Source organism: Vespula pensylvanica, chromosome 2, assembly GCF_014466175.1.
Source record: "Vespula pensylvanica isolate Volc-1 chromosome 2, ASM1446617v1, whole genome shotgun sequence".
In the NCBI taxonomy this organism is placed as follows: domain Eukaryota; kingdom Metazoa; phylum Arthropoda; class Insecta; order Hymenoptera; family Vespidae; genus Vespula; species Vespula pensylvanica.
In genome coordinates this window covers 4,947,617-4,974,730 of record NC_057686.1, presented here as the reverse complement: position 1 = coordinate 4,974,730, position 27,114 = coordinate 4,947,617, and the positions used below count along the sequence as shown (strand labels likewise).

Here is a 27,114-nt window from a genome sequence, read left to right as displayed (position 1 = left end):
TTGCTCTTTCAGTTACGCTGCTTTTGTGCCAGACTTAACATCTAAAAGTTAACATCTCTTGGACGATGTCAAATTCTCCATAGTCCGGGAAGAACTTGGAGCGAACAAAAGTATAAGATATCTAACGTTTGCTGCTAGTCTGGGCAACCAGAAGTGTCGGGAGTTAGTGAAATTTTTTCCCTCGAAAGTTCCTCTCGATGCAATTCCAACGGACCATCCTGGGATGTGCCACCGCGTGGAATATTTTTCCTTTTCCTTTATCCTGCCATGCTTTTTAATATCCGTTCTTTTTTTTCTCTTTTTGTTTCCTTAGCATTCGCTCCATCGTATCGCGATATTTAAAATAGATGCACCGGAGGTGATACTTCTCAGTGAAAATATTCGTCTTCGCTCGTGATTTTTCTTTTCTTTTGTTTTTTCTTTTCTTTTCTTTTCTTGGGACAATGATAACAATAATCAGAAAAGCAAGGACCAATGTACTTTCGACTTTAGCAAGGCCCATCCTGTTATTTGAAAGTTTGAAGAAAAAGTCAATTGAAAAATATCTACGTGACCTAGAATCGTTGAAGCCAATGCGACCTCTAAGCTTGATCGAGTCGATTTCTTTTTCGAGGTCAAGAAGGACTCTTTAATCGCTCGGACGCTGCTACGAACACCAAAGTCATCCTTAGACGATTTCTTGAAGAATTTCATTCTGAAAAGTGAACGCGTGGATCCGCGCGCTTTTCCTCGCTTCCTTGGCGTTTCCACGTTCTGATCGAGAATGTAATTTCCGTCTGGTCCGAAGAATCCAGGACGATTCTGAAGTGAAAGGGGAAGGGCAAAAACAAAGAGAAAGAAAGAGAGAGAGAGAGAGAGAGAGAGAGAGAGAGAGAGAGAGAGAGAGAGAGAGAAACTCGGCACGTCTGACAGCGATACAATTTGCCCGATAGAAATAAGCGAGAAAGCACTCGATAGTTTTTTTCGTAGCACTTTCGTACTTCCTTTTAGCTACCTTCTCTTTCTCTTCCTTCCTTTCTTTCTTCTTTTCTTTCGTCCTTTCTTCCTAGTAGCGTCATACCTCGACTTTCCTCCTTTTACTACTGCAATTTTATAGTTCGTCCGATCCGTCGTCTTGCTGTGCACTCGTCCGAGTAAATCTCGCATAGCTATCGATGGATAACGTAAGTGTAAGTGATTCCTTGTAAATCGTCCGAGCGTATCTACCTTCGGAATTTGATCTTTCGGAACGGATCTGCAAAAATTTCTCCAGCTGTGTCTCGTAGATTTCGAAGGTCTGTCAATATGTTCGAAAACGTCATTTCTGAAAAGTGCGATCCCCCTTTCAATATTGGTATATATCGCTATCGTGACGTCGTGCGCCGTAATTCTATTTAATTAAAATTTCCCGGGAACGAATTTATCGAAATAGATCGTTCGCATTGTCGAACTTCCGTGCGATTATCTTCGATAACGCGATCGAGAAGGAATATTTTCACCTTCAAAAATTTCGAATATCCTTTCTCCCAAGGCAGGTGTTATTATTCTAACGAAAACGTATCTCGATAGGAAAATCGGAATAGAATCTTTCAGTCGAGCGATTGCGAACGAGTCGGACTTCTCGAGCCATCGAAATCCCTTGTTTCCGTTCGTTTCACCGGGATGTACCGTAAAATCTTTTTCGACAGTGGAATTTCAAAAGGCAAGTTCCGTCCTACGATCTGCTATCGTTGCTTTCTCGCACAGAAAGAAACTCGATAAGACTCCCCTCTCGTTCTCTTTTCTCTTCTTCGTTCACATCGGAGAAATCCGATATGGAAGGGATGCATCGACTTGTCAACCGTAGCTACGAGACTTAACTTCCCTCTCTCCCTCCTCCTACTCCATCCTTACATCCCTTTTTGTAGTATGGTTCTCGTCACCTTCGATATTATCCTTCCTTTTCCATGAGATTCAAGCTCGATTCAAGCTCGAGCCTTGTCCGTTGCTTTCGATCTACGATCAAATCGGTTTGACCTCGATACCTTTCGATCTATCGTACTACCATCACTTATCTCTGGCTATTCGAAGGAGTACTTCTTGACCTCAAAATGTCCAATTCCTTTTCTTCGTCGTTTCGTTCGAAAGTTTACCCCTTAATCCTATTACGATCGAAGAGCTTCTTAAAACCGAGTTAAGATCGATATCTATCGTGAGGATTAACATCATCTAGGTACACGTTTTGCATCTCCTTAGAAAGCTTCCTACTACACGATTTCGTATTACGGTTAAACTACTTTCGAATCGAATCTTCGAACAAGACGCGATACACGTTCGTCCCTCTCTCTCTCTCTTTCTCTTTCTCTGTCTCTCTCTTTCTCTTTCTCTCTGTCTCTGTAAGCACGTCACGCGGATGATGTCCTCTCGTAGAATTCCCAACTTCAAACCTACGGATCTTCTGTTTCCGTATGTAGTTCTCCAGACGATTTTGCACGGTATAGATATATACCTCGTTTCGAGATGAAAAGTTGGAAACTTCTCTTCTGTTATTCTCTCTCTCTCTCTCTTCCTCTTCCTCTCTCTCTTCCTCTTTCTCATTTCTTGTTTTACATAGAAACGTTCACTTACGCTTCGCTTCTGTCATTCTTGATAGTTTGATAGTCAGATTAAAACCACGTCATGACGTTGTCTTTATTAGTATCGATTTAGCATGGTACGAGAGAAAAGAGATGAAAATAGCTCGAATATATATATATATATATATATATATATATATATATATATATATATATGTATAGATAGATGTTCCAAAGGAGATAGAAAAAATAGATGAGTTTCACCATCGACAAGCCAATATAATGGCCGTCGGGTGGTTGCTTGTCTTGGAATGGAAAAAAACAAAGGAACAGGAGATATACTTCCGCTTTTATCGTTTCGCCGGTGAAGGGAAAAAGGTGGAAAAGTTGGAATCGAGTTGGACCCTTGGTAGATCGCCTTGATTGGCCTTATGACCTTCTTGGATTCCTTCCTTGTTCAATGTCCGACTGTAGCGAAAGAAACGGGTTAAGCTTTCGCGTTCCGACGATCATTCCAATTGAGCTGGGAAAAGACGAATAAAAAATGAGTCTGTAAGTTCTTTTCTTCTTTCTTTCTTTCTTTCTTTCTTTCTTTCTTTCTTTCTCTATTTTATTACATTTTTATTTCTATTTTTTCTTTTCTTTTTCTTTTCTTTTTTCTTTTTCTCTTCGAACGATCTAATACCTACAAAACTCTTATCACCGTCGTAATTTTTCTTTTTTTTTTTTTTGTAAAACGCAACGTTACTATCTTGGCGTAATAGAAATATTATTGATGCGACTAGTTCGTGTCACCATCTCACATGACTTGTAAATAAGTTTTTTAATATTATGGCCACGCCGTTACGTATTTCTCTGGAGACTCTACTTACTTTACGGGCCACGGGTTTCTTCCTTTTTCTATCATCGTACCGCACCATCATGAAAATTCTTATTATCCTTCTTATCTTCTCGGCAGTTTTCTAGGTGAAAATCTGTTGGTGAGGAAGGAGAGAAACTGCATCTCCGAAAACAGTCTCTTACGCACTTTCCCCAAATTAGATGCACGAACTTGCTGATTCTGCGTAACTACTAAGTTAGACCTTCCCGCGAGACAATATGTAGATAAGCAAAGTTTCCATTGTCTTCGGATACATTCATCTCGCTTGCAGACATTCGCGCTTTCTGAAGAACGTTATTAATCATGCGCAGTATATAATTTTCACAGACGTTTCCAACCAGATTACACATATACCTGGCTACATGATTCTCCGTAAAAACAAAATCGATGTTTCCATGTATCTACATCAATTCGCTCTTACGATCTATCATTTTAGTTCGTCGATCGAACTACAATACAAATATCAATATCTGAAGATTACGTTTAACGATCACTTGCGGGGTTTTTCCACCCCATGATCATTTCATTCGTTATCGTATCAATAATACAGAGATTTTTCTTTCGTTTTTATTTCATTCGCTGCTTTATGAGAGGTTGTTAGAAAAGAGAAAGAAAGAAAAAGAGAGAGACTATTTTTTAACAATTTTATTTTGCCTAGAGATGTGTGTACGTCACTATTTGACTGCAAAGGCCCCTAATATTTGATCGAATCTCTTCGATTCCGAAAAAGTTCGTGAAAGTTACGCTGCTCTCTCGGTGAACGTAGGCTTAAGAGGAGGACTTGAACGAGAGAAAGAGAGAGAAAGAGCCGACGAACAAACCGAAAAGAGAGAGAGAGAGAGAGAGAGAGAGAGAGAGAGAGAAACAGAGTAGATTCCGTATTCGGTAGAAAGAAGAGGGAAGAAAAGAGAGAGCTTCCAGAATGGCTTGGAATACGGACTTAAATATTTACCCGATGCAAACAGAAAACTCAGTGCTTCGGTGTAGCCAACCAAACCCTTTGCTTGGAAACATTTCCGTAAAATTCGGTGTGAAAGATGCCGTAGACCGAGTAGCTTCACTCTCTCTCTCTCTCTCTCTTTTTCTGTTTCTCTTTTTGCTTCATTTTCACGCATGTTCCGTTTCTTTCGGTAGCTTCATCTCTTGATTCTTTTTTTCCTCTTTCTCTCTCTCTCTTTTTTTTTCGTTTCGTTTTTATTTTCTTTTCAAAAAAAAAAAAAAAAAAAGGAAAAAAAAAAGAAAAAAGAAAAGGAACCGTTCCCTCGCGTCTACGCAACATTTGCTCCCAATCTCTTACGAGTTTTCTATCGTTCACTATCTATCCGTTCTCTTTATTCCGACGGATAGAAATAGAAAAATTTTTATGTTGGAATGCGTGGCCGTACAAAACGCGCGTACGCTTTGCCAGGATGGAAACAGAGTCTGGCACTCGAAGTGTACCTTTACGTACTATCCAGCCACGCTAATGGATACTCGTCCGTTTCTAAGGAGGCAGGAGAGAAGAGTTGTGTTGGTGAGGAGGAAAAGGAGAAAGAGATGGAGAAGGTGGTGGAGAAGGTGGAAGAGAGACGAGGACGGAGAAAAGGAGGTATGCTTCGACGACCGACTCTGCCGTTGGAACGATTTTTACGCGGCAAAACGCGAAAGTTACGTGTACGGAGAAACAAGAATGGGAGAGAATACAAGAATAAGAGAAAAGAGGAGAGAGAGAGAGAGAGAGAGAGAGAGAGAGAGAGAGAGAGAGCGTCTTCGTGAGAAACGGCCGATTGTTTCGACGTTTTCTACCGGCTGGTGGAAGAAGAGGGAGGTAAAGGGAGAAATGAAGGAGGGTAGGTAGTTGAAAGGAAAATCTATGGTGGAAACGACGAAGGAAGTCTTTCTCTTCTTTTAAACGGCCGAGATACTTTCTTTGCGTCGTTGAAAATTCATGAAACTGTTCTTCGACGTCGTTCTGTCGTTTCTTCCTTCTTCTTTCTCTCTCTCTCTCTCTCTCTCTCTCTTTCTCTCTTTCGAATTATATCCTTGCTCTTCTTCTTCATATTTCTTTCTCTTCTTTTCGTTTCTTCTTTCTTTACGAAAAATATTTCAATCGTTACTTGAGTACATAATTTGTGTAATCGGCTAATGGACGCATATATCTACTTTCGGTAACTAATGGACGTCTCGTATGTTAAAGTGGTATAATAAAATGATGAACGTTTAATTTGTTCAAGACTAAATCGGAAAAGTTCTTTGGCGAATTTTAACAGTGTTTACTTTGTGCTTGTATCGAAAATATGTATATGTTAAAATACATATATATGTATATATATGTGTATATATAAAGAAAAAAGAGAAAGAATATCCATTGATATAAATTTACATTTTACGTAGTCAGATTTATTAACTTATCTGGTATCTACGTTTTAATTTTTATATGCTTTCCAAATACGTCGGTTATCGTAAAATGTTTACATGCTGTTTAAATAAAATTACGATGAACGTTGATAAATAAATATTATATGCATTTCTCTCTTTATTGAATTAAAACTGGAAGCTCTTAAATTAATTTTGTAAATAATGGAAATTATAACTTCGGGAGCAATACGTGTACGGTTTCGCGTTATTTGAGCTCATGTAAACAACCTCAGTAATATTAGTCGTTTATATTATAAATACAAATAGTGGACGGAAAATGTTTGTTATTCTTTATCTTGCTCGTTTTTATACGTTTATACTCGGTGCGAGCTTTAATGAGAAAAATATGGAATTAATCGATTATTTGTTAATGTTTTAAAGCATAAGAATGTTTATTATCTCTTCATCTTATCATTTTTATTGTAAACTACTTTATGAGAAATTTTATCCATAAGTTATTATCCACGATACGCGTTGACGATCAAAGAGAAACCTCATAGCACTCAATGATAATTCCATTTCTTTTCGATTCATTTTACCATAGCATAAGTGGCGACAGAATAATGAGCATGTATATATATATATATATATATATATATATATATATATATGCTGATACATATGTATATGTGTGTGCATGTTCATTCGTCGAATTGTGGGATCCTTTGAGGTTTGACATCGCCACTACGCATCGTCATACATAACATATATGAAATTTTAACGCAAAATTGTAGCTGGTAGTCCGACCCTTTTGAAAACACAGTTTTGCCCTCCCCAACAAATTCCTATGTCCCTTTATCATAATCGATGTTGATAGGAAACGAAGAATACGTAGACACAAGTTTCATTGGTGGACGCTTTTTAATTAATGGTACCTACGCTTACTCGTAAAATACGATTCGTAAAAATGCCTTTATTTGTAATTTATTGGTACGCAATATTATGCTTTTTTTCATCGATCGTTTGAGTGGAATGAATTCTTCGCGTATTTTCAAAATTATTTATTAATTACGCTTAAATGTATTATATTTTTCACATCAGTGAGCTTATAGTCCCAACTTTAAATAAAATAACATCGTTGTCTTTTATTCAACGAAAAAAAGCAATAAGGATATGGCGTAACTTTAATAATATTGATTCTTAATTTACTTTAATGAAGCGAGCTTATTCGAATATACGCTCATGTATTTCCTTTTTCTCTTTCATCTTTAAATCAAACTTTATGTATATTTCATATTACCTACAAAAGGAATCTTTTCGAGGAAACTTCGCGCTCGTTTCTTTTTTTTACCTCTTTTAACCAAACTTCTTATATAATTTTTTGACATATAAAATTTATTTATATATCATTTGACGTAATAGTACAATTCTTTACGCGTTTACATCCGTAAATTTGTTAATTTGCAAGTTTTATTAACGAACGATCGAACTCGGAATAAAATTGAAAGAAACTTTAGCAGACGATACATTTATATCGTAGTAAAAGAATTGTTTATTATAAACATCTCGAGAAAACTTGATTACATCCCTAGTACAGTATCATCGTTTCATCAGTATGCCACGTGCGATCTACAGAGTGGTTTGCTCGTAGAATAAGGAAATTAAACCATTTATACCACTCTTGTAGCTGTCACGTGCTACGAAATACGAGGACATCCGAGAACATCCAAGCTTTCGTCTCTGTCTCTCGGCGTTACCTCAATTTTTCCTTCATCTTCTTAATTCGGGAATGAGGTGGAATTCTTAAAAGCTCGACGACCTGACGAGCTTTAGGAAGTACAATAGAAATTCGTGCGAGTAATAATTTAACAGGTAAAATAATCTTTCTACTTCAATTAGAAAGAAAAGAGAAGGAAGGAAGGAAGGAAGGAAGGAAGGAAGGAAGGAAAAGAAAAGAAAAGAAAAGAAAAAGAAAAAGAAGAGAAAGAAAAAGTAAAAGAATCAAAAACAAAAAAGGACAAAAATAAGGAAAGAAAAATAATCTATCGAGTCCGATCGTGAGCACAAATCTCATTCGACTCTCGAATCGAGCGATTTAACAATTAATTACACTTTTCCGTCTAGACTCAGACGCAGAGGCTCGAAACTACGGTCCTCTCGAGTCAAACGTTCCTCTGAGAGTAGCGAGCACTCACGGTGGGAAACTCGTTTCTGCTCGAAAGAGTTGTCCTCCCTTCTGCTATCGTAGTCCGCGCTTTTAGATGAAAGAAAAACGGAGAAAGAAAGAGAGAGAGAGAGAGAGAGAGAGAGAGACTCATGGCGTCCGTCGGATTCAATGACCGCTTTTCCAGCACGATTCGTGCTTCGAAGTGAATTACCGAAAGAGAGTTACGGATAATTTCAGATACTTCAGATGAATAGACCTTTTTCTGTTTCCTTCTTTTTCTCTCTCTCTTTCTCTTCTTTTTTCCATTTCTTTTCTCCTACATCCGCCTTCACCTCAGTCACTCCTTTTGTTAGATTTCTTGATATCATTCAACTCAGCCGTGCTGATTTTCAAGAGAGAACTTCTCTCTCCTGCGAAATTTGCTTTCATTTTTGCGTTACATCCAGAATAATCGGTGCTCATTTCGACGCTCTCTTCTTTCTCTCTCGACACTCGAAACTCAAGCATTCATAAACCAGACTAGTAGTAGTCTCGAGGATTAAAGTCTGACTGATCTTCGATTCATCGACTCATCCACGTTCCATTTTGTTGATGTTCGTTTCAATTTATTAACCTTATTTCGATCGTTTTGCTTTTATATGTGTGTGTATGTGTGTGTGTTTATATATCTTATCCACCTTTTCAATTTTTGTTCATTTTAAAAACGGCCAAATGTATGGAATCGCATCGACTCTTGACTTCCTTTTTATTTTTCGGATGTTCCCTTTACAGCTTGATGCGGTTTCCTATCGATCGATCGAAGCTCGTTGACTAAGAGTTTGGAGGAAGAGTCCATGCGGCAGATAGCTGCTTTCGAAAGTAGCTCTTTTTGAAAGGCATCTAATTCTTTACACGGCAAAGCTTCTTTACGGCGGTGCGGCTTCTAGAGATCCGGCGACTAAAAGGTCCGAAAATCCAATATGCGAGTGGGAAAGCACGTAAGACCAGTTTTGCTAAAAGGATCGTTCGTCGAAGCTTTCGCTAAGTCTCTTCTTCAAACTGTTTTTGCGAATGATAGTTGCGGCACCTCGATTCCTTCATTTTCGTTGATATTATCTCGGTCTCAAAATGAAAGGATAAAGTTTCAAGCAAAGCAAACGGATATCGACCCAGTCCTGTAACATTATCATCCGAAGGTATTCTTTCGTTCTTATTACTTCGTCCTTTTCTCTTATAAAGGAGGTAGAAAGAAAATCGTGAAAATTCTCTTTCGTGTTCGTTTCGAAACACCGTCTGAGTCGTGATATGTGACTCGAAGAGAATCCCAGAAGAAGCGAAAGCGCGATAGGCGAGTGTCCTGACAAAATGGTACGTGCCCTTGGGAACAAACGGGCGATGCATTTATGAGATTTAAATCGCCTAAGCGGTCCATTTCCGCGGTTATGCATTATTCACCGACTCCTCCCGGTTCTTGAATGTTTTATGTCTTCGTCCTTCCTTCTTCTTTCTGTCGCCTTTCTCTTTTCTTTTCCACTCTACTCCTTCTTTCTTGTTCTCGTTCTTCTTTGCCCCCTTTGGCTCTCTTCTCGTATCACCCTAGCACTCCGTAGAACTTTGAAACGTTGTGACTGGCCGCGAGGGAGAAGAAGACACTCTCGAGATGGACGACGAGTCGGAACGAAGTAGTTTGCGGTTTTTGTCTTTCCCAGTGGCACGGCCGCTACGCATCGTCTATTACCATTTCTCATGTAGCCGATTCTAAATTGCGAGCAATCACTTGACGCGTGTCTTCCTGATATTTGCATACATTATGCTCTCGTATTACCATCTTTACAGCAGACTGTTTCTGTTCTTTATCGTTCAAAGATTCCGAGACTGCAAGCTACTACTATGCGAAAGAAAGAAAAGAAAAATATGAGACCTTAGGAAACCCTCAGTTACTACTATTGACTACGTACCATTACGGCCTTACCGTATGGTCGAACGTTTGACAAACGTTTAACCAAAAGCTTTCTATTTCTTTATACTTTTTCAAAAGATTTCGCAAGCGATCCTTTTACCACCACTCTCTTCTATTTTCTTTCTACATTCAATACCATGCAAATTCCATTGGCAAATACATCAAAACAGCCCCGTCCGTTTCCTAGTTTCCCTCTCGTTGATACGTCTTTCAGTATTCTGTGCGCTCCTCTCAACAAATTTACTTTACCGTCCAAAAAGAATTTTCGAAGACGCCAGCTAGCCAACCCAGCCAGCAAGTGAGCAAACGACCGGTACATTTCTTCAACGAACATGGCCACTGTCCAGTTTCGTGCTTCGCTTACACCTTTAATTACCTATCTCTTCCTTCTTTCTCCTTCTCCTTCTTCTTCTTCTTCTTCTTCTTCTTCTTTTCTTTCGACAAGATTCCTTCGTCGTTTTTCTTTCCTCTACTACGTGACAATTTTTCCTAATTTACCGAAGGAAATACGAATTAACGCGTTCCTCGACATCTTAGTAGTGCATGAGTATACAAGAAAGACGAGAACCGGAGACTGTTTTTGTTGTTACCGAATGTTAGCGAATCTTTTCTCACGAACTTGTCCTCTTGTTCGTCTCGCGCGGACCAGTATTTATAGTGTCGTAGGAGTCGTCGCATTTTTTCTACCTCGAGAGCGTTATTTTTACAAGCGCCATTATTCAGGGCCGAACATGCGACAGAGTCAGGAGTAAGAGCGAGCACAAGTTTTTCTTCTTTTTTCCTATTCTGAAACACTGGCTAACCAGTCTGACCACTGACGAACGTGCTACCTAACTCCTTTCCCTCTCTCTCTCTCTCTCTCTCTCTCTCTCTTTCTCTCTTTCTCCTTCTATCTATTTCTCTCTCTTTTTCTCTTTAGCATATACACGCATACTTGTCAAATGCGTACGTGTGCTTCTATCCCTTCGGCTTACTCTCGGTCTGCAGGATAAATAAAGGTTAAGGTTAAATTAAGTATGGGGATTCTAACGAACACCGTTCGGGCCATCGTGGCTTCTCGTGAAATATACTCTTCCCGTACCCTTCTCTTTTCCAAATTTCCAGGGTGTAAATTTTCTACGGGGGCATACCTTTGGAAATTCTTTTATCTGTCGCTGCAAGTCAACTATGGTCAGCTAACATTTTCTCTTTAATGATTAATAAATACAGATTTTATAACGATGCGTTATAAAATCGATCGAGATCACGCAGACATTTCTTTTTTATTTTTTATTTAATAACCAAAATCGTCTTAATCGCAAATATTACGAATTATTATCTATTGAAAGAACGAACGAATTATATCAATCTATTGCTAACACATACACAATATCTATAAATGTACTTTTCATTTATAAATTTTTTATATCGTTCCTTCACGAATTTTCTCGCATCGTCCATTTAGCCGTCTTTCTAAGAAAGAGATCGAATTTCCGTCATCGTCCTCGGAAAGATTCATGGTTTCCGAGAGGAGGCAGAAAATCGAAGAAAATAAAAGTGCCGAAGAAGACTGGGAGGGGGATGAGGGATAGTGGGCTGTGGGTTGTGAAGGGGTGGAGGTCAGAACTATCGAAATCGTCGGCGCGAAACTATCTCACGAGTTTCCGGCGGAGCCGATAGACGGAATGGGAAGCGCGGAACGGAAACGGACGATTAACGAGAGTTTCCGCGGGAGCGATCGATCATTTAACTCGACCCCACCGCGTCTCCGTCTCCGTGATTATTCTGCACCGAGCCGGAAAGTCGTGGCTCGAATTGCAGCCGATCCGCGTCCGACGTAGCCATGTTACGCGCGCGCACGCGTGCACCCTCGATCTTTCACCACCATCACCATTACCAGTACTACTACTATTACCACCATCGTCATCATCGTTGTCGTCGTTGTCGTCGTCGTAGTCGTCGTAGTCGATTTTCTACTTGGTTTGCGGACTCAGCGATCGCTTTGTTTAAGAAGCTAAAACGAACACGCGCCGATATCTATTTGCTTAGACTATTCCTTCCTTCGATCGATGGAGGAACGATTAGGACGACTTTTTTTTCTTTCTTTCTTTTCTTTTCTTTTTTTTTTTTTTTTTATTATTGTAACTCGTAGACTAATTCATCTCTGAGAGATAATTCGAAAGGATTGTATTGGAAAGTTTGATTAGATCGATATTAGGATTAGTAAATTGAGAGTGGATGTTCGTATGTATGCTTTATTGATAACTCAATAACTTATAGATATGTAATCGGACAAATGAATTTTAATTTCTTTTTTCTTTCTTTTTTCTTTCTTTTTTTCTTTTTTGGTTTATTATTTATATTACGAAATATTATTTTTTGATATTGAAATTATATATTGAAAGTTTTTAAGAGATTTCATTATTACGGTGTTGTATATAACGTCGGCGACATTAATTAAAACGATGTTGATGCATTTTACGTTTTCATGATGGGATTAATTAACGAAACTAACAACTCTTAGAAATCAGTTTTGGAAAAGTTTTCCAAGAGCCTTTAAGAAGACTTTGTCGGTGATTTGGTGATCGATCTTTCGTTCTACCCAACAGATAGAACTTTGTTGGTACGTGGAACAAAGGTGTCGAACAATCTCTTCCGTGTAGAGAACGGCGAGGTCGACGACGATGACGACGACGACGACGACGACGACGACGACGACGACGACGACGACGATGAGGACGAGGACAAGGGTGAGGATGAGGGCGAGGGCGAGGGCGAGGGCGAGGACGACACACTGTATTCAGATTAAACCGCAATTTCAACGTGTAATTGGAACGAGATAGGGACACAATGCGAAACCGTCCTATACGATGACTTCGATCCCTTTAACTCCCTTTTAACCCGCTTAAGTCGTAGAGCATACACCTGATTACTAATTAGATTCCTGGGATATGCTGCAAGTGTATGCGCATATATGTATGTATGTGTGTATGCATGCGAGTGTATGTAGAAAATAAAGAGATAAAGAGAGAGAGAGAGAGAGAGAAAGTTTTTTACCAGCAGTGTTTAAAAAGCGAATCTGAGAAACGAGATTTATTAATAACATCGAACTTTCCGCGTTAAGCTTCGAAAGTAATAAAAATAATAATCATATATATATATATATATATATATATATATATATATATAATCATGGTTAACGATTCCAATTCCAGAAACATCGTTCGCAATTTCCTTTCAACACGTTGCGAGCGAATCAACTAGGCCGTAACTCTTGTCTTTTTTATCCTTTTTTTTTTTTGAAGATTCTGTAGAGATAAAACAAAATTTTTCTTTTCATATAAGAGAAAGAAAGAAAGAGAGAGAGAGAGAGAGAGAGAGAGAGAGAGAGAGAGAGGGAGTAAGAGAGAGAGAGAGAAAGAGACAGAGAGAGGGAAAGAGAGAGGGCAGTTGCAGTACGATCGAATTAAATCGAGTGCACCGGCCAAGCTCGACTCCGTCACGGATCACTCTCGATCGCGTTCTCTCGAGTGAAGTGCAATTAATTATCGTTAAATTGGATTGACGATATTTCATGAGAAGGTAGAACTACGGGACGCTTCCACGGATCATTGAGTCGGTAAATCGACTGCCAAGAGCGGACGTACTCACGGGAAATGTACCTAATCGGAGTAGGAGAAGGTCGGTTGTATGTCGCTTATCGCAAGGATTTCTTAAGGTTCCATCAATTTTATCGTATCGTTCTTCTCAACCCTCCCTCTTTCCTCCCTCTTTTTCCATTCGTCTTAAATTAAAAGTCGTATGGGAATCGACAAGAAGTCGTGATCAATCGTATGATCTTTTTCTTTTCTTTCTTTCTTTTTTTTTTTTTTTTCTTTTTCTTTCCGTTTTTTCTTCTTTTTTCTAATTACATCAATCACTCGACAGAAATAATTCATTTGGGTCGAAATAAAAATTTTCATTTGTTTTCGTATCTTCCATTTTTTTATTTTCTTTTTTCTTTTTCTTTTATTTTTTTTCTATTTCACATCGAGGATACAAAGAACGAGATGCATGAAAGATTCCTTTCAACGATGCTTCGTTCAATTTCACGGTGGCTTCGACTCGCGAAATATTCGAGCTTTCACCGAACGAAACCCCTTTCTCAACGTCGAAGATGTCGAATATAATATTCGTTTAGCTTTTCGCGAAGGGGTCATCATCACGTTGGCGGAGGTTAATGTCACGGTGGTTTTCTGCGATATTCCATTAAGAGGACGCCTCTCGCGTTATCGTTCTATTAAGCTGCCTCTTCTATCGTGCCCTCTGACGCTCGCGAAAAGTGGTTACAAGGAGTGGGGAGAGAGCTACAGAGAGAGAGAGAGAGAGAGAGAGAGAGAGAGAGAGAGAGAGAGAGAGAGAGAGAGAGAGAGATGTAGAGATAGAAGGGGAATATCGGCGGTTACGTCGCCGCCGCGTTTATTCCGCTTCCAAGCTGGTGGCCGACATTGCGGCTGGCGGCGCGTCGATTCGAATTTGAATTCGCTTGCTTTTGCATTTAGATCGACGACAAATGTGAAAATAATTGTATTTCTATATCCTCTGTTTTATTCATATTATTATTTATATAAGGTTTATAAGAGTCGTTTCTTCGTTTTAGAGCTTCCTCTTTGTTTCTCTTTCTTTGTTTCCTTTTTTTTTTTTATTTATCTTCATATGATATTAACTCGTTAACTGTGTCTGATCTTTCAGTCTATTTTAAAAATATATTGGATAGCGAAAATTACTGGATAAAAAATATACTCGTCGGACGAAGTGTATATACAGCTGTTGTAAAATTGAATTAAATTATAACGAAATGGCAGGTGATTCTTTTGAATAATCAGTAATTTTCTTGGTTAAATAGTCCGGTATTATTGACTGAACTGTCAAATGTGTTTAACGAGTTTTCTCGTTATGAAGATATGATAATTTTGTTTCTGTAAGTACAATGTGTGTAATAATAATGATGAGTATACGACAGGAGAAATTATCTTTCGCTGTTTGAATTAAAATTTTAGTTAGAATTAAAAGTTATTCGTAAATTTAAGAATATTGAAACAATAACGAGAATAAAAGAAGAATATAAAAGTAATAAAATTTATCAGTACGTCGTCTCCGCGTCGTCTCCGCGTCGTTTCCGCGTCGTATCCATGTCGTTTCCGCCTCATACACGTGTCATGTCCGCGTCGTGTCGAACAGCCCAAGGGGTTTTGAAAGAGATCGGAAGCTTTTTTTTTTTTGAAAAAGATAAGAGATTTTCCTGGAATTTTATTCCAACCAGTAATAAATGTACATTACAAAGTTTCTGTCTCTCCTCAGACCTTATATCTGTCCGTATGTATTCTGTCATTCCTATATCGAATTTACTCTCTTTATTAAATTAGATTCAGGTCCGGAATTTGTGAACGTAATTGTTAACTATATGAACCAACCTCGACAGGAATATGTTACAGGAATTAATAAAGGTCTGGATATTAAGTCGTCGTAAAAAAGACTTTCTACGATAATTGCTAAATGTCAAATGAATTTTTTCTTTCTTATTTTCTTTTCATGCTATCTCAAAATATCTCTGAAATTTCTTATATTTACGAGTATATTTCGATTTTCATTAAAGACTTTAATTCACATAGCAGAAGGTAAATTTTCTTTTTTCTTTCTTTTTTTTTTACATTTTAACGAATATACATACTCGACGTAATACAAAATATTGCCGTCACCTCATAACGAGATTTAACAAACTTTTCAATCCTTTATTTATAATCTTTTTAAACGCGTACGCGACGAGTTAAGCCATTTTTTAATTTTCTATTCTCTTCTTTTCTGATTAAGAACCGAGAACGCATAACGTGTTTTAGTTTCTCTCAAGCAAACTCGATGATATCGCGAGGCGTTGTTGCGTCGTCGAGCTAGAAGCCACGGTGGTCTATCTATTAATAGAAACACATGTGTGCTCGCTGGCACGCATGACGAGGGCGCACCCCGATAAATCAGTCATAATGAAAGAACGCTTGGCAATAGTCGTTTGCACCGACGACCGGCACTTCTCTCAAGATACTTCTCATCTCATCGCTTCTCATCTCATGCTTGCAAAAGCGTTAATTAGCGAACGAAATCTTCATTTTTTTTTCTCTATTTATTCATTCGTTCGTTCGTTCGTTCGTTCGTTCATTCGTTCATTTATTTTTTATTTATTTAACTTTTTTTTTCCTATTTTCTTTTCTTTCATTTCAAAGTCCACCTCGAGTAATCGTCTTATCGATGGTATACACATCGTCTGAGGGTTTTCCTTTAATCGTGAAATTAGAAACGTACACGAAATTCCATGCTTTTGATCGTCGTGCGACGAAAAGCCTGAACGATCGCAGCTTTATCAAGTACGTTCAAATCCCGTTTAACCGAGTTTTTCGCGTGAACCCTAAAATCCCGGCTGGCAATTCCATCCCGTGCAATGTCTTTTTTTCTTTCTTTATCTCTTCCTTTCTCTCTCTCTCTCTCTCTCTCTCTCATTCTCTCTCTCTCTCTCTCTTTCCCTTTTCTCTTCTTTACGTCTTGAATCAGTCCGAGGAAATTGAGTTTCGATCACTGATTGAATCGCTAAGTTGGCCAAAGGTATATCGATTCGTGGATACGCGCTGGCGCGCTTTTTCCAACTACTATGAACGGCTAAAGAGAGCTGACGGCGAATTGAAGAAACGAAACGAAACGAAAAGAAAAGAGAAGAGAGAAGAAGAAAAGAAAAGAAAGGAAAAGAAAAAAAAAGAGGAAAGAAGAGAAGAGAAAGAAAGAAAAAGAAAGCAAGCAAGCAAGCAAGCAAGCAAAAGAAAAGAGAGAAGCGAGAAGCGAGACTCACCGTCAAGATATGGCTAACATACGACGTGATTCAGCCGTGAAATTTTTCCCTGATAAGAGAAGATTCGTTTCATAGTAACCAACTCGTGTACGTTGTTCACTTCGTTACCTCCGAAAAAAAAAACGTGTTCGTTTCCTTTTTTCTTTCTCTTTAACATATTTCACTTTAACCAATGATATTTGATTCACAATTCAATCGCTTTTATTCACAACCACTCGCGAATACGTATATATAGTCGTAGGTCTTTTCTTCGATTACTTCGATTTTTTTTTTCGATTTTAATAAAAGGAAAGAGACAGAGAGAGAGAGAGAGAGAGAGAGAGAGAGAGAGAGAGAGAGAGAGAGAGAGAAAGTAAAAAAGAGGGATTTGAAGGGTTTTACAATTTGAATACACGTCGGAAGATACGAGTAAACGATGCAGCAGCATCGTCGGCACTGCCTCGAAGCGACTTTCTTAGGCCGAAGAACCGGACGAGACCCGTTGCTGCATCCCCGCCACGATTACTACAAGCCAAGATCGGACTTTAAGCCTTATCCACAAGTACTTACTTACCAGTCATGCATATCGTTCTCGCATTCACTCGCTCCATTTTCTCCCGTTCCTTTAATAACTTCTATAGATAAATGTTAATAATTGTAGTTCGTAATCGACAAAAGATCTCCGTTTTATCGTTCAAAGTGACTCTAGAAATTCGTTCTTTTCTATATTCGTCCGGCAAGGTGCACTTTATCGAGAGGCTGCCACCTCGTGAAACTTAATAATATCGTTGACTAGGTCGGGCAACATTGCTTTCATCAGTTCTCCGGTGGAATGCTCATTATGAAGTTAGCAGGACGGATTCTTCATCTTCTCCTCCTCTTCCTCCTCCTCTCTCTCTCCTCCGTCTTCTTCGTCTTCTTCATCCTCCTCTTCATCCTCGTCCGCTAGGGTGAAATTAAATTATGTCGCGATGCGATCTCTCTCGCGACGCCTCTAAATGAGATTATAAAAAATTAGCGGCAAAGCGAGTCTTCGAGCGAGCTTCTTGACTTTGCACTGAAAGGAAACGAGAACAGAGGAAGAAGTGGGAGGTAAGAGGGGGGAAGGAGTGGGTGGGAAAGAGAGAGAAAGAGAAGTATTACATAGTAGTCATGGAAAAACGAGAGAATGATAAATATTACGGTCCATTCTGTTAAGATAATACAAGGCTTTTGCTCCGTCGAACTCTATTTGCCTTTATTTCGGCGCTTCATTAAGAGAGAAAAAGAGAAAGAGAGAGAGAGAGAGAGAGAGAGAGAGAGAGGGAAATTTTGCAAGAAAGATTTTCCTCGAATCACTTTGCATTCGAGGGTACTAGTTCCTTTTATATTTTCCGCTTAACGATCGTCATCTTTATTCCATCGAATAAAAAAGTTGCCGTTGACGTTGGTAAAAATGTTTGCATAACGAGGCAAGCTCGTATGTCTGATATTTGCATAGTCGGTGTTACTTCGTGCGTATATAGCTGTGTCCTTCTGTATTTTTCTTTCTATCTCTCTCTCTCTCTCTCTCTCTCTTTATCTATCTATCTATCTATCTATCTATCTCTATCTATCTCTATTTCCTCTTTCTCGTAATCTAAAAAATATTCCGGGAAGTTTGTCGGTGTAGCATCGCCAGAAGAATGGCGGGCGTTTAGATCTCCTACGGTAGACGACCTCGGCCCTACGGCCGTCGACCTGAAAGATAGCGCTAGAGACACGCAAAGGCGACGAGAGTTTAACGCTCGCGATCGAAGAAAGAGACAAAGATCATTTGCAATAAGGAAACTATGGCATAAGGTTGAAATCGTTTTCCCTCGTGGTATAAATTAAATGCGTATCTGAATGAACGAGGAGAAAACCGAGTGAAACGAGATTCGTTCGTATAGTTAGTGGTCTCCGCGAGGTCCGCGTTCTGTTTTTCAGGATAATAGTTAACGTAATCCTAGACTTTCTAGGAAGGTTTCGAAAGTCCATCGTCGAAAGTCCGTTTCGAATTATTACGATAAAGGAAACAAGAAGGGAAAAAGGAAGTGAGGTTTTAACGGAACGACGGAGAAAAATTCTGGCACGTAATCGCGAATTCTAGTACGAACGAGTAGATGCTTTTGCTGAGAGCAAAGAGAAACCGTAGGTAGGCGTTTCTTCTTTTCTCTCTCTGTCTCTCTCTTTCTTTTTGTCTCTTTCTTTCTCTTTTTCTCTTTCTTTCTTATCGAGCTTTAGCTTAAGGGTCGATGTTCCAGACTGAATTTCGATGAATTGAGATAGCCGACGCGACGTGGTTCGGTATTGAGAACTCGCCTTAATCTCGTCTCCGCTTGTACCAATCGGCTGGTTGTCGACCTGTTCAGGAAAGGGAGAGAGAGGGAGGGATCCGACTAGCAACGCTGAGAAAGAAAAAGAGATACTGAGAAGAGTCGGGGGAGGAATTTCTATCCGAATGGTCGTGGGTTGAAACTCAAGGAAAAAGGGAGGCCGTGAAAAACGCTTTGCTCGTGTTACGCGGCCTATCTTACGGTTCGGAGGATGGAAAAAGGAAATAGGAAGGAATAGAATCGTTCAGTAGTAGTAGAATTCGTTGGAAATATTCTTTAAAGTGGACGATTAACTTGATCCTTACTATCGGAGTCGAATCATTTCTACTATCATAGGGGTCGCCTCGAAGAAAACGTCCTTGAAGAAAATCCAGTATCGAAGTGCAATTAAGGAAAGAGCTCAGTGTATTTTTCAGAAAAATCGCTTCGGAGTAACGAACACGTCGCAGGATAAAAGGGGAATAAGAACGGAAGGGGAACTTCCGTGTAAGTGGTGTAGTATCGTGCTATCGAAGAAACGAGTGTCGTTTAATTAGTGGATGCTCGTTCGAGAGACTCTTATTTCTTTTACGTTCTCACTCTCGAAGAACCGCGCTATCCTCTCGTTTCGGTTGGCGCCTCTGACGATTCCTCTCTTGCGTCGGTCGGATCGTCTTCTCTGGTCTTTGTCCTCTTAACTCGAGTGTCCAAGCTCTTCTCTCTTCTCTTTTCTTTTCTCTGTCTTTCTCTCTTTCTCTCTTTCTCTCTCTCTTTCTCTTTCTCTTTCTCTTTTTCTCTTCTTGCCAACGATGAATCACTGAAAATGCAGGCAGCCTAGCCGTTGGCTATTTTTAAGCGTCTCAACAAGGTCTCTTTTCCAACGAGAGAGAAAGAGAGAGAAAGAGCTTAATTGATCTTAATTTTCAATATTAACGTCGATGATGATGGATCGATGACTTTCGTAAAAGCTCCAAAGTGGCCTAGTTAAGAGAGCGTGAAATTCTTTTTTTCTTTTTTTCGTTGTACATCGATCGTTAGCCCTTTTTCAAATCGAATTCACATCGACGATCAAAGACGATCATAAAAATTCGAAAGAGCTTGCCGCGTAAGTCGTGTAAGTATTTGAGCATTTAATAAACTTCCTTACTAATTTCTATGGCTATATCCGAAACAAGGAGAGTAGTGTACGTGCCATCGTAGTGTTTAGTCGGCGTGTTCGCGAAACGATTCGATTAAAGCATCCGCTGCTTTTCGCCGGGTCCTCGTAAATACACCGTAATTAAATTCCTTTTATAGCCGGTCTAAAATCGTGTTTCCATTTTACATACCTACTACTACACTACTACTACTACTACGTCTACTACGAAACAATAGTAGAGCTTTGGTAAGGAAAACGAATCGACGCGCGCGGTAAAAGAAAATACCACGGTGAACTAATGACTACTAATTTATTTCAGTTACGAAAGAGAGAGAGGGAGAGAGAGGGAGAGAGAGAGAGAGAGAGAGAGAGAGAGAGAGAGAGAGACGAAAGGAAACGCGGTCTTTTCGAATGTCGGGAAAGAGAGACGAAATTGCCGATACGTATCTACTTATATATATATATATATATATATATATATATATATATATATATATATATATATATACATGTTTCGTTTCTTTCTAATACAAATTCCTCGTGTTTTGTTTCACTCTAATGTAATTCCGATGTTCGCCGTCGCGATCGTACGTTCAACGAAAGTGTGTCTATAAATTATTTAAAAAAGAAAATAAAATGGAAGTAGATGCACATAAGTATCGTTCGTATTCGATAAGGAATGAAGAAAAGGAACGAAAAAGAAACATATGGAAAATTTATTCAAAGAAAAATCGAAGCAATTTTTGAAAACGTTCTTCGCTATTCATAAGAGCTATGCGTTCTTAACGAAATCTAAAAGCGATGCAAAGAAGATAGGATATTCGGAGTAAATGTATGCCATTATGTATATATAGGCATACGTAGGTACGTACACACATATATATACATGTGTATGTACATATATATATATATATATATCACGGCAGCTTTGGTAATATATATATACGTATGTATTTCGAACACACGTTTATATATAGTTCGCAATGGTGGCAATTCCTCGATGGAAGAGAAAATTCTGTCGCGTGCTCATCGTATTATCGGCCTCGAGAACTGTATTTTCGATATCGCTCTCTCTCTCTCTCTCTCTCTCTCTCTCTCTCTCTCTCTTTCTCTCCCTCAATCTCTCTCCCTCTCTCTCCCTTTAAATTTCTTCTTCCCCTCAACTCCGAGCTCTCCCTTTCCTCTACCTGCTCGTTCCCACATTCTGTCCCAATGCAATCAAATTACTCGATGTTCGACGCGCCAACGGGGAAACGTCGTTAACCGTGGTGGTTATCGTCGGTGCGTGTCGCGTGTCGCCCTGTAAATCGAGTTTGTACCTTCCGTAACGGTACCCGTCGAAAATCGGCATACAAGAGGATGAGCAAAAAAGAGAGAGAGAGAGAGAGAGAGAGAGAAAGAGAGAGCGAGAGAAGGGAGAGGAAGGGTGGGAGGAAAAGAGGAGAGGGTGGTAAAAAGAGTGCAGACACGATTTTTGCTTTCATTCTAAAATTCTACCACGGGCCGGTCTTTTCGCTTAACTCGACCGAAATCCCGTTTTTGTATACACACACACACGCTCACGAGAATCGTCGAGAACACGGTTACTCCAAAATTGCGGCTGCGTTATCGTTCGATGAAGATGGTCACACATTTTTATACTTTTTTTTTTTTTCTTTTTCCTTCTCTTTTTCGATTTTCAACTCGTTTTAAAACACACAATATATATATACACACACATACACACACAAACATGTATATATATATATTGAAATATTTCTCGTGGCCAGTATTATGTTGTCCTTCCAATCGAATCCCGAATATTTCTTGTTACCATAAAAGCCGATGGTTTTATCACGGTATATGAATTATCGCACGACTTGTTCGGAATTATTAGCGAACGATTCGTTACGCTGTAATATCATTTTCTCCTTTTTCGCGTGGCGATGACTTTAACGTAAAAAATTCTCGTTGATTGCGACGATTATTAGCGACGCCGTGAAACGGCCCTCACCCCTCTTCCTATCTGAACGTCGACCGTTGGTTAATCGAGTTTGTCCGAATTTCAAGCGAGACCCGGCTTGAAAATGTGATTTCAGTTTTTGTGTAAATTTCGTGTACCACCGAGGCCGCTTTTTCTTTTTTTTTCCCATTTTGTCCTTTTTTCTTTTTTTTTCCTTTTTTTTTTATTATATCGATTTGTTCTTTGATTAGACCGTTTCGCGCTAGCACTCATCGAATTTTCATGCGTTTCGTTTCGCGGAGAGGAACATGCCTCTGACAATTTTGCTTCGGCCACGGCATATCTTTCGATTTCGTTGTGGTGAAATTACAATCGAGCCGGTTCCGATTTATGGCTCGATAGTTCGCATTGATTTCAACATCGATACTAAAAGCTCGACGAAGTTATCGATAACACGGATAGCGACTATGATCAAAGTAAAAAAGTATAAGACGGTAGAGAGTATCGATGATATCAATTTTTCTCGAAACTTTTCGTATCAGTGAGATTCTTCAAGAGAGACTCGTCGGGCGATCTCGTCAATCTTAAAACGAAACTTTCTTTCCTAGATAATATCGAGGAAAGAATTTTTATCTGAGATTTTTCGTAGCGTCCGTCGCGTTTCTTTATAATAGAATCCAGTTAGTTTTGGTAAAGCCGCAAGGAGAAACGTATTAAATTCCTCGACGCTAATTATTACTTCGACTTACATAGATACGTAGCGTAGCACAGAGAGAAATTTGGTCTTTCGCGAAGTAATCCGAAATATTCGACCTTGAGTTCAATCTCCCAGGACTTTGGTAAGCTCCATATCACGCTACGTTGAATCCCCTCCGAGCTGGCTAGCCAGACTATGCTTCTAAGCCGGCGTTATTGCTGTGCCGCGTCGCTTTGCCACGCGCTGGTATGCGTTTCATGAAAGATGGATCGCGCGTTGGCTTTCCTTATTCAGACTCTTCTTCAAAAGTTCTTGATAAAATCGTTCTCGAAGGAGAGAGGAGAGGAGGAGGAGAAGAAGGAGAAGAAAAAAAAGCAGAAAAAAAGGAGAAAAAAAGAAGAAGAAGAAGAAGAGGAAGAGGAAGAAGAAGAAGAAGAAGAAGAAGAAGGGGTTACGATCCGATCAAAGATCATTTTCATTTGTGACAAACTTTTCTTCAACGTCTTAGTTCCTTCGAATCTTCTCTTCTCTTGGGAGTCCTTAAATTCGTTGAAATAAAGTCATCCAGAAGGAAGAATCGCTCGGTAGAGAAGTTCTTTTCTGCGGACCACTTCCATCCATTACGCGAAGCGATTTCAGTAATCGTTGGCGATCATCAATCTTCAAAGACGTTTTTGTGGTACAGCATTCATTATCCTAACCCCTCGGCTTCTCTCTCTCTCTCTCTCTCTCTCTCTCTCTCTCTCTCTCGCTCGTTCGTTCGCTCGCAGTCTCGTTCTTTCTTTCTCACTCTTTTTCACTAGCGGGTTAAAAGCCAATCAGTCTCTGCGACGTCAACCGGAGAAGAAAGGATCTGGCTATCCTAAAAAGTTGTATCGGGTGAAGGTCTCCAAAGGCAACGAAGTTACTTTCGTTGAGGAAATTTCTTCCCTCTCTCTCTCTCTCTTTCTAAACCTTCCCCTTATTCTTCTTCACCCCTAGTCTTCGTGGTTGTCTTCTTCGTCTGGCGTTACTGGCACAGAGCGCTTTATCAACGTTGTAACGAGCTGTCGGCGTTATTGCCGAGGTGTCTCCGTTACCGCGGAAGCTGACGCGGCGTTTCTAATAAAACGATCGCACCAAACAGTATGTGTGTGTGTGAGAGAGAGGTGGTTGGCAAGGTGATAGTCTGTATCGTGTTAGTATCCAAAGGGTGATCACCTGCCTGTGATAGCGATGCCACCGGTGGTCGTTGCTATAGTTTTGCGAGTTAGTGGTCACCCGGAAAATCCGTCCAAACGAAATACATCACGCGTTAGTTCCGGGATCGAACTAGACGATGCTTTTTCCTCTTTACGTTCGAGTTAAAAGCTTTCGTTTAGCGACTTTTCTACATCGAATAAAAACTACTTTCCTTCGAACGCGTTTCTTTCTGACACGTCAAAAATCTTCTTCAAATCGACTTTATGAGTTTTGGATTAGCACAATTCCGATTCTCACGTCGTTCTTTTAAAGTCCAAGACGTTCGATTAAAAAGTCTTAGACGAACAAGTTCGAACATGGAACATGAGGTACAATTTTTAATACCGAAGTAAGAACTTTGTAATCCACGTTTTTATGTTGGAACTTTAGCAAACTATGGTATTTGAAGAATTTCACTGAACAGAAACCTTCCGTTCTCTCCCTCTCTCTTTCTCTTTCCTTCTCTTTCCTATCTTTATCCTGACACGGATGCGGAAAGCACAATGTTTGCGTCAGGTTGGCGTGTGTAACCGAGACGCGGTTTGTTCGTTGCCGTCGTTGACACGTAGCTACTGCCTACGCTTGGAGCGAGCACACAGATAGTAGAGAAAGAGAGAGAGAGAGAGAGAGAGATTTCAGTTGCGTTAACGACAAGAACGAAGAGAGAAACACGCGTGAGCCATGGTCGAGTCGCAAAGCCGGCGAGAGAAGAAAACGAACAGACACATTAGGCATGTCTCGTGGTTGACGCTCATCTAGCTTCACGTTTCGTCTTGTCTACGTGCTGTTGTTCATTACCACCTCCCACGTATACGCACGTGTGCTGATATACGAGAGCGAGAGAGTGAGAGAAAGAGTAAGAGAGAGAGAAAGGGGGAGAGGTAACTCTACGTTGGAGTTACATTCGAAAGCGGAAAGTCATCAGCGGTAACGAAGCCGAACGACTACGACTACGTCGAGTATAGCGTTAGGAGGACAAGAGGAAAGGTAACAAGGGCGAAAGGAGCCCTCCGGGCTTTTTGGCAAAGCAACGACAAGAAATTTTGGCGACACTATTGTCGGGCCTCGGTCATTGTTCGCTTCATTGTTTCTCGTCACGTGCCGACGACGGTCCACGAACCAAAAGCTTTTCTGCTGCTCTAAGGTACAAGACAAGGAAGGAAAATGCACGAGAGATGAGCAGAGAGAGAGAGAGAGAGAGAGAGAGAGGAGAGTTGCCTAAAAGTTCCCTAACCCCTCTCATCCCTTCATCTCCATTTGATATGGGAGAACCACAAGCTGAGCGGATTGGGGTCCAGCTTTAGAGGCTTCGATGATGGATGGATCGCGATCATAAATTAAGCTCCGTTAACTCGAGAGCCTGTCAGTCGCAATAGCAACGTGATACTATACTGCTGTGTATATTGCTGGTAGTTGGAGAAACGTAATGAAACGTGCGTTCGAAACTTACGAAATAGCTATTATTTTTTACGACGTTCATTTCACTCGTTTCTGATTTAGTAGGTACTCAATTTTAAGCGAACTCGCAAGAGTCGATCGTAATTTCATCTCTTCTTTTCCCTTTTCCTTCCCTATAATCTTGCCTTTCTCTACTTTCTTTTTCTTCTCCTTTATTTTTTCTCCTCCTCCTCCTCCTCCTCCTCCTTCTATTTTTTTTCTTTTTCTTTTCTTTTTCTTTTTTTTTTCTTTTTTTATGATAAGATATTGACACTATACGGTAGTTCGAGCGTGACGATAATTTTCTCATCCGCACGGTGTGTACGTTTATCGTCTCGGTAGACGTGCATTGGAGATAGGAAAGAAACTTTATTTCCCATCGACAGGTAAAAGAGATAAGAGCGTTCGAAAGTCGGATCACGCGTTACGAGATGACATCGATATCGTAGGCTTTGGTCGTTGGCTTTCATCGTTTCTCTAGGTGATATCCCTTCATCATCGTCGATGCCAAGGATAACGACTTTGAGCGAGGAAGACAAGGAAGAAGCTTTTCACAATCAATTGCTTCTAGAAAAGGGTGTAGAGGGAGAAAGGAAGTGGGTAGAAAGGGGGAGGATAGGGTATCGGTGGCGAAAGCATTTTATATCTATGGCGAATATCTGTTTCGATTCCGCGTTGGCAGGTAATCCGTTCTACAGGATAGGTGGATCGATGGGAGTTTCTTCAAAATGGCAAAAGCAAAAGGAATTTAAGGATGGGTCGAGCGTGCAAGACAAAGAGAGAGAGAGAGAGAGAGAGAGAGAGAGAGAGCGAGAGAGAATACGTTTTTCCATCCCAACTGGCGCATCCACGAAGGATGATAAATCGTCCTCGTTCCAGAGCGTACACTTTCGTAGACGAGTATCTTTAATGTCTCGCGAAGTCCTCTCGAGAGGAGATGAAGGAGAACCAGCCAGGAAAACGAACTCTACGTCAGGATAATCCTCATGGGACTAGACCAATAAAAGGAGTACGCTGGGGAGTGGCATCGAGACTTCATAACGACCGCGAAAGTCAGGAAGTGACTATTTCTTTTCCTTTTCTTCATCCACTGGACACTTCTCGACATCGAGCCAAAACCAGCACCAGCAGCAGAAGTAGTAGAACCATCACCACTACCACCATCACCACCACCACCACCACCACCACCAACACCACCACCACCATCATCACCGACATCGTTCCTGACATGATGCAGGCCCACCGACCTGTCCCTTAACTCGGTATTCTTCCTTTCTCGACTTTACGACGGCTTCTCGTAAAATATCGACTTTGTCCGCCACGTAACGACTCCTTTTATGCTTCCCGAACTTTTATTCTCCGCCGTCGAAGATCTTAAAACATTCCGCATAAAAGTTCTCTTAGCGTACGCCCGTGAGGATGGAAAGTTCTTTCGAAAGTTTTCTCCTTTTCAAGAACGTTATAGAATTTCGTGGTCGATCCCTGTAATTCATCGTTTCATATCCGATCACCGGATCACTTCTCGTACCGATTGTTCCTATCTACAACATACCCACCGTACAAACCTTTCTCTCGATGTCACTATTCCGCATAGCCAATTTCGCTACGGCGGTTCCCCACGGAACCGAAGCACTCGCTTCGAGAGAAGAGGAGAGGAGAGGAGAGGAGAGGAGAGGAG

At 40.1% G+C, this 27,114-nt stretch overlaps 2 protein-coding genes and 1 long non-coding RNA gene across 9 annotated transcripts in view; 2 read left to right on the top strand and 1 right to left on the bottom strand.

Annotated features, from left to right (window-relative positions):
* Nucleotides 1–16,984, bottom strand: part of LOC122637989 — a 74,569-nt gene extending 57,585 nt beyond the window's left edge. The window contains exon 1 of the mRNA XM_043830581.1: nucleotides 16,708–16,984. The gene's annotated coding sequence lies outside the window, so the exon portion shown is untranslated. The remainder of the gene's footprint in view (nucleotides 1–16,707) is intronic.
* Nucleotides 1–27,114, top strand: part of LOC122637981 (E3 ubiquitin-protein ligase MYCBP2) — a 164,771-nt gene that overhangs the window by 67,512 nt on the left and 70,145 nt on the right. The window lies entirely within an intron of this gene.
* On the top strand, nucleotides 13,809–20,357 carry LOC122637994. Its single transcript, XR_006329331.1, has 2 exons — nucleotides 13,809–14,250; nucleotides 19,895–20,357. It is a non-coding gene; the product is annotated as an uncharacterized LOC122637994 (long non-coding RNA).